This window comes from Paramormyrops kingsleyae, chromosome 25 (genome assembly GCF_048594095.1).
Source record: "Paramormyrops kingsleyae isolate MSU_618 chromosome 25, PKINGS_0.4, whole genome shotgun sequence".
NCBI classification, from domain to species: Eukaryota; Metazoa; Chordata; class Actinopteri; order Osteoglossiformes; family Mormyridae; genus Paramormyrops; species Paramormyrops kingsleyae.
This window is the reverse complement of record NC_132821.1, coordinates 10,990,616-10,999,005: the sequence shown is the minus strand read 5'-3', so window position 1 is coordinate 10,999,005 and position 8,390 is coordinate 10,990,616. Positions and strand designations below refer to the sequence as shown.

At 36.2% G+C, this 8,390-nt stretch overlaps 2 long non-coding RNA genes across 2 annotated transcripts; both read left to right on the top strand.

The window, feature by feature from the left end:
- The first annotated feature begins 991 nt into the window (after positions 1 to 991).
- Positions 992 to 5,870, top strand: LOC140582841 (uncharacterized). The gene is made up of 9 exons (XR_011985633.1): positions 992 to 1,765; positions 2,078 to 2,280; positions 2,621 to 2,689; positions 2,784 to 3,017; positions 3,402 to 3,508; positions 4,405 to 4,573; positions 4,706 to 5,397; positions 5,513 to 5,640; positions 5,727 to 5,870. It is a non-coding gene; the product is annotated as an uncharacterized lncRNA (long non-coding RNA).
- A 1,020-nt stretch (positions 5,871 to 6,890) lies between these two features.
- On the top strand, positions 6,891 to 7,925 carry LOC140582680 (uncharacterized). The gene is made up of 3 exons (XR_011985491.1): positions 6,891 to 6,961; positions 7,077 to 7,132; positions 7,726 to 7,925. It is a non-coding gene; the product is annotated as an uncharacterized lncRNA (long non-coding RNA).
- The last annotated feature ends 465 nt before the right edge of the window (positions 7,926 to 8,390 follow it).

The window sequence follows — 8,390 nt, the reverse complement described above, 5'->3', positions numbered from 1 at the left end:
CTGGTAATACTCCTTTGCGTAATACTGTTTATTCTAATTATGGCGTAATTGTACGCAACTTACTCGTTACATTTAACTACTGCTGACAGCGCTGTACATGGAAATGCATGGCTGAATCACTTTTCATGAAACCATCAATACGTTTGCGTATAGATACGAAAGGGGAACACTATTAGCGTAAGGCTGGAATATATGGTTCCCCTCGATAAAGCAGACACACAGCAAGTCTGGACCTCGATACTGATAATACAACTTCATTATTACATTATGCAGTTATGTGCCTGAATGACTTTCAGCCATCTCACGTGGTTCTTCGCACAAATATGAAAGGGAAACACTATTTCCTAAAATCCAGGATATTCAGTTCCCCCTGCTAAAACAGGCATGCAGCAACTCTGGGCCTCAGTACTGATAGCAATAGTTTATAAGTATTTAATCATATCTAAATAACTTCTAGCCACCCCTCATACTTCCACAGACAGTAAGGCAGGGGGAACGGATTTTGCCAGTGCCCGGGAAAAACTGTTCCCCCTACTTAAATCACAAAGACAGTGTTTCTAAAACATGCTGCTCTTTATGTTAACTCTGCTATAGGTACATGGACATGTCATTGAATAACTTTCAGCCACCCCTCATACTCCCACAGCCAGTAAGGCAGGGGGAACGGATTTTCCCAGTGCCCGGGAAAATCTGTTCCCCCTACTTAAATCACAAAGACAGTGTTTCTAAAACATGCTGCTCTTTATGTTAACTCTGCTATAGGTACACATGTCTTTGAATAACTTTCAGCCACCCCTCATACTCCCACAGCCAGCAAGGCAGGGGGAACGGATTTTCCCAGTGCCCGGGAAAAACTGTTCCCCCTAATTAAATCAGAAAGACAGTGTTTCTAAAACATGCTGCTCTTTATGTTAACTCTGCTATAGGTACACATGTCATTGAATAACTTTCAGCCACCCCTCATACTCCCACAGCCAGTAAGGCAGGGGGAACGGATTTTCCCAGTGCCCGGGAAAATCTGTTCCCCCTACTTAAATCAGAAAGACAGTGTTTCTAAAACATGTTATAATGCAGAATGATTCACCACATTCCCACTTACTTAGGATTAAACCTAAGTTATGGTTTGAGATCTTTACTCAGACTCCCCAATTTCACTTGAATGTATCTTCAATTCTTAAATATCAAGAATAAAGACTAAAGTCTGTTGTTCATTAAAAAAAAAATCACAAGTATTTCAATGCTGCCACAACTTTAATAATAAATCTAATAGATTTAGAAACATATTAATTTGATTTGTATGGACCTTTGCTTCATATGGTGAGCAATAACTGTACTGCCTGGATTTTGTTAAGAACATTCATAAACAAATAACTACATTTTACTTCCACTCAATCTTTTATACGCGCTATATTTTATTTATTCGTTTGTTTGTTTGTTTGGGGCAGTGGTACAGATTTTTCGTATAATCAGGCCCTGGTTTATTCCATGACGCATACGCTTTCTCTGAAAGATCATTTTAACAGCATTGCTCTGTCGTAAATATCTACGTCGTTTGCGTCATTGTACGTTTCTCAGTTCTGGAAGGCGAAAGAAGATAGCGGTCGATTATAGTTTTTCGAGTGTGACTACTAACAGATTGACAAAATGGATCCAATACAGTATGGTATAATATATACATATTTAACAGCTGGCAAATATCCTGATTCCCGAACTAAGGCAGAAAAATATGTCATTCGACGACGTGCGCAACAGTATTCCATCAAAGGTAAAACGTATTCTAAACAGGCCTACCATAGTGATCTGTCTTAAATCATGAGTCATACAAATATTTTACATAGACCTACATTACTTAAGTAAAAGGTATAATTATGTTACATAAAAATATACTTTCCATGTCTATCCTAAGTCTGTTGACCACATCTTACCTAACAGGCCTAGCTTTATAGGCCATTATTTTACATTTTGCCTTTGTTACAATATATGGCGTTTTGTATCAAAATGAAAATACCAAATTGGTATGTGGCATACACATATTTTGCAATCGAGGTTCTGCTTTATTTATTTAATCTCTTGACAGATGGGGTGCTTTATTATGTCCGCCGAAAGGGCACAAATGAAGAGCGCTTGGTTAAAGTTGTGCGAAGTGCTGAAGAGGCAGATGACGTTTTTAAAGAGTTCCATGCCACTGCCACAGGTGGACAGAGTGGAAAAGAAAGAACGCAGGATGCAATTTCCAAACGGTATTACTGGCCTAGCATGACTGCCGATATCGAAAATTGGGTAAGTTTTTAATTATTTACAATTAGGCTAATTAAAGCCTATGATAAGCATTTGCATGGCAAATGACACGTAGACGATGTAACATGTCTTAAAGACTGAAATACAATTGTAATCATTATCTAAAATTATAATAAGTCTATAAATGTGTGTTCTTACTATGCTATAACACTAAATCAACTGTTGTCTTCCAAAATTAATGTATTGGTTCCTACATAATACATCATTGATATAATATCTTTTAAAGAATAGTTATTTTAGAATGGATTCATCTATACATTTATTAGAAAATAGTTCTTAACATTGCTCTTTAAATGTATTCATGTTATATGTTTAAATGCAGATTAAACAATGCCCAGCATGCCAGTCTAAAAGGGTAATAAAACTCAAAGAAGCTTATATTCCAATAACTGTAAGTAACTTAATTTGTTTCTCATTTCTGTGATTTTATAGCTATTAGCATTATTCCATTTAATAATTACTAATGAACTTATTTCTGTTTGTAGGTAAATGAACCATGGGAATTAGTTGGTATGGACCTTATTGGAAAATTGCCCTTGACTGAAAAAGGCAATCAGTACATTTGTGTACTGATTGATTATTTTACAAAGTGGGTAGAGGCATATCCATTACCCTCAAAAGCAGCAGGAGATGTCACCCTGTGCATTGTGAATTTTTTTTACCGATTTGGAGCACCAAAGAGGATTCTCACTGATCAAGGCAGAGAATTTGTTAATCAGGTTGGATATATGTCATTTTTTGAATAGCAAGTATGGGCATTATAACAGCACACACATATCTTTTCATTTTAATTTTTCTGGTTTGACAAAGAGGAATGTGAAGTAGTTTAATACAATATTAATGAAAACATTACATTTAAGTTGGACATCGGAATAATTTTTATATTGAAAAATGTTCAAGAATAGCCTTGTACAGTTCAGATACATATTCATTCAGGGTTTGACTGAGAACAATTTTGTCTGGATAAAAGGTATATCAAAACCAGAAAATTATCTACATTATCAGCAATAAAAAAAAAACAACACTGTATACTAATTTTGGTTAGAAATGTCACCAAAAATGTGAAGTCCACGGTGTTATTTTTCCTGCTGGTCTTTCCCTAGGTAAACAGAGAAGTATGCACCTTGTTTGGTATTGAGAGAAGTCTCTGTTCACCTTACCACCCTCAAACTAATGGACTGGTGGAACGGATGAATGGTACTATACAGAGGTAACTTCCTGTTTGCATGACTTATTTAAGGTATTACACTGCATATTATGTGTAAACAGTGGTGGAATGTAACAAAGTATTTGTACTTTGTTACTGTACTTAAGTACATTTTTACATATCTGTACTTTACTTAAGTAAAAATAATAATGCATACTTTTTATTTTACTCCATTACATTTTGCGGCAATTATCTGTACTTTCTACTCCACTACATTTCTACAATTTATGCCGTTAGTCGTTACATTTCATGAACACAATTTCCTTAAAATCTTGCATGAAAAAATAGTTAGCCTATTGCATTCTGCCGTTGCTTGCCATTTCCTACCAATCAGGTGGCTTTATTAGCTCCAATGATGGCAGAGCGTGTGTCAATTAGCAGCACGAGCTGGTAGACTGGCTTGATTTCAAGAAGATGAGACATTCAACATGGACCCATTCAACATGGTTTATCTTAATGGTATATTAATGGTGATACCTAGTAGATAACTTGTCATCCACATAATTCTAAGTTAGGGTACAGACAGTATTGCAGAGTGCACGCACAATAAGCACACCAAACTTTCCAATACACATATACTGTATAGTTCCTTGTAATTGTTACGAGCAATGACATCGGTAGAGGCGTAAGTCAGTATATCTACTATTCTTTTACAAAATGGCACACCCGAGACGTCGAGATAAACCATTGGTGAGTACTTTTACTTAAAAAAATACTTTAAAGTAAATTTAAAAGTAAGTACTTAGTACTTTCACTTAAGTAAGATTGTTGATGTAGCACTTCTACTTTTACTTGAGTACATATTTTGCACAATATTTGTACTTTTACTTAAGTACTAAGCTTCAGTACTTCCTCCACCACTGTGTGTAAACTCCTGAAACTCCTTCTGTTCTCTTTAGAACCCTTTCAAAAGTTTGTGATGAAAGACCCACATTATGGGACACCTATCTTGATGCCGTCCTTTTCAACATCAGGACCAAAAAACAACTGACTACAATGTTTTCCCCATACTTCCTTATGTTTGGCAGGGAGGCTCGTTATTTTTCAGAGGTCCCAGAGTCTTTTGATGTGAGTATATTTGTGGTAATAATTTATATTTCTCAAAACATCTGTTTCTTCACATTGAAAGATAGATATTATAATGATAACCTAAAAGTATCGGTGATGTAAAAGTAATGTTATTTATTTATTATTGCCTAGATTAATGAAACAGTGGAGACAGTTTTGGAGGACGAAATTGTCAGTCCTGCTCTTAAAACTCAGGACCTAATATTCAGTGCAGTGAAGAAAAATATGACAAAAGCAAGGGAAAAAACAAGGAGAAGAAAGCTGGGCCTTGGGGCTACACCACAAAATCTTAAAATTGGCGACAAAGTTCTCAGGAAGAATGTCAGGAGTCTGGAGAGAAAAGGAGGAAAGCTTGACAAAGAGCTTCTGGGGCCATTCACAATAACCTCGATTGAAGGGAAGAATGTTGGTTAATGAGAAAGGGATAAAGTTTCTCAAAATTAATTTGGATCATCTGGTTCCATATATTCAAGAACTGCCACGTGTGCCTCACAGACTTCAAAAAAGTTTCTCACAACCTCCAGCACCCACCCCTCAGGACCCACAGTCTCCTGCACTGACCCCTCAGGACCCACAGTCCCCTGCACTGACCCCTCAGGACCCACAGTCCCCTGCACTGACCCCTAAGGACCCACAGTCTCCTGCACTGACCCCTCAGGACCCACAGTCTCCTGCACTGACCCCTCAGGACCCACAGTCTCCTGCACCGACCCCTCAGGACCCACAGTCTCCTGCACTGACCCCTCAGGACCCACAGTCCCCTGCACTGACCCCTCAGGACCCACAGTCTCCAGCACCGACCACGTTTTCCAAAGTTGAGAAAAGTAGGTGATACATTTATTGTATAATGCTGTATTATTTTCATTTTAAGTTATTTAATTGTAAAAGGTTTTAAGGTTTTTAAGTGGCTCTTAACATTGTGTGTAATAACTTTGGCAGGTGTCAATGCAGCTTGGTCAGGCAAAGCTGAGGAAAAGAAAACGTTACTGCTCTCTAAGATTGGTTCCTATAAAATATTTAACTGGGATATAGCACGGATTGCACCTGGGAGAGAACTTGAGAGTGAGGTAGGCCAGTCACACATGATTCAGACAATATGACTCTACATGAAAATATATCAGTGTCATTAAAAATGTTGTCTGTCTTTCCAAAGGTTATAAATGGATACTTATTTGCACTGATAAGGCAGCATAACCAGGAGAGAGCTGAAAAGGCATTTCTTATTGATTCATATGCCATGACTAAGGTGTGGCGGGGATCCTACAGAATCCTTAGAAAGGTGCAGTATCAAAGTAACTGACAGTCTTTCATAATGAAAGCTGTGAATGAGTATTGTATTGTATTGTATTGTATTGTATTTTATTGTATTGTATTGTATTGTATTGTATTGTATTGTATGAAATTTTCAGTTGAGACAGTGCTGTTATGGTCTGCATAATTTAGGTGGACCCAAATGGGTTCAAGTTGTTTCTGGGTGTTATTGGGGAGCATGGACACTGGACTCTTGCTGTAAGTAGATATACACAATTATGACACATTAAATAATATATAATACAACATTTCCATACCCTTGCCCTTATTATGTTATGTAGTGCTGGGATACTGTAAGTACCTGCTCTAGTTGAGAGATCATTTCTGTCTCTTCTTCACTTCTCCACAATCAACCAATTTGTAATCATTAATTTATCTGCTGGTTTTTTTACATAGATTTCCTGTCAAATTATCTGCCTCATTTGTTTCAGTTTTTGGCTTTTGACTTTTTTGGGTGCAGTCATTCTGTAGCTTTATTTGCATAAATGTATTTTTATGTTGCAAGTACACGTCATTTAGTGTTTATTTCTGACTATAAATTTTTTGCACTGTGGTATTTGTTATATACCCATCTATAAAGAAAACTGTTTTTTTGGATCCACTGGGGGAATCAAAAGAGAAGATCCACAAACGCCTTGACAGCACAAGGTACCAATTACAGATATTGTCTGTCCCATTTGACAAATGAAAGACACACACGCATGCATGCACGCACACACATACACACACACGTATGAACTGTATAATAAAATAATATATATGACAAAATAAATATTCAATTAAATTACAGAGCATTTATGAGGAGTAAAGGATGCAATGTATCCAGATGGAGGTGTGAGACTCTCCCACATACACAGCAGAGAGATGTGGTATCGTGGGGTATTCGTGTGCAAGGTATGCAATAAATACAAAGTTTTTTTGTATTCTATTTGAAGTTTTGCATTTCTTTCTGACATTTTAAATATTTGTAGTTTGCAGAGAAAATACTGGAAGACCAGCCTGTCTGGTTCTCTAATAATCCACAGACGATTGACCAGTTCAGAAAGGAAATGGCCATAAGACTTCTCCAGGAGTCAGGTAAGTAACATAAAGGATCTACAACTCTGTTTGTTTTGTTGTATCAGCAAATATGCACTTTGTCATATCTTCCTTAATAAAGGGTTTTCTTCTGCATACATTTTATGTTTAACAGATGACATCACTGACGTCTGTTCAATCTGTGGAGAAGTTGAAACGGACAACTCATGGGTAAAGGAGCAATCAATAAATGCAGGCAGTCACATATGCACACTGACTTTTTAAAACTTATTTTATCTAAAAATGTGATAACCCGCTGTATTGCATGAGTACTGCCTGGATAAAGTGAGAGTTCACTATAGGACACATACACAAAACACACAATCACATTCACTCTCCACTTGGATACTTTAACACTCAGCTCAGCTACTGTCTATGTTTTTGAGATAAAACCAGAGTACCCCGTAGAAACCCCCACTGAAATGACTGTATAGAAAGTTGCAAACCTAGTGCTAAGAGACAAGCATACTGCCTTCACAGCCACTACGCTTAACAAAATGATTGGAATCTTCTATTTTAATCTGCTTCATTTGGTTTAGTATTGTACTCCATATAACATTTGCTTAATGAGAAATTTCACATAGTGCTGATTTCCTATAGGAGACTTGTTTATCGTTATATTTTTTAAATAATCAAAATTAGTCGGCAGTCTCAATGCTACACTAATAAACACTTGCAGTTACTATAAAACTACATGTCATATTTTTATTGAGATTTGATATTTATTAGAAATAATGTTGTGGTTATTTTTGTTATTTTTTCAGATTGCCTGCAATGGATGTGACAGGTGGTTCCATTTGTCTTGCAGTGGAAACCCAGCCACAGATGTGGACTTATTTTGTGCAGAATGTCTAATTACACATAAGACTGCTTAATTTTTTAATGAATAGTGAATTATTTTGGCATTTGCACTTTTAATAAGAAGTAGTTTGGAATCTTTGAAACTTCTGCCTTATTTATTTATTTATTTATTTACATGTGACGTTTTGTTTTTTTGTTGTTAAGTTTGGTTGTTTTTCTGTATTTATGTTAATTATTTTGTAATTATATTTTAACATTTTTTATTGTTAAGTTTTCGGAAAGATACCAAAAACTCGTTAAGCGAGTTTTCAACTTATGCATGTTAGCATTTTCTGAATGGTTCTTTTGCACTTTTAACTGAAGTTTGCAATTATTTAACTGGTTATATCTGTTAAACAGCTATTTAATTTATTTGATGTTGTTAACTTTAAAAGATTTATTAAAATAATGTATAAAATACCTAAGCTTATTCTTCTAAAAAAAAAAAACCAAACAAACAAACACTGTCTTTCTGATTTAATTAGGGGGAACAGTTTTCCCCGGGCACTGGGAAAATCCGTTCCCCCCGCCTTACTGGCTGTGGGAGTATGAGGGGTGGCTGAAAGTTATTCAATGACACAGGAACCTA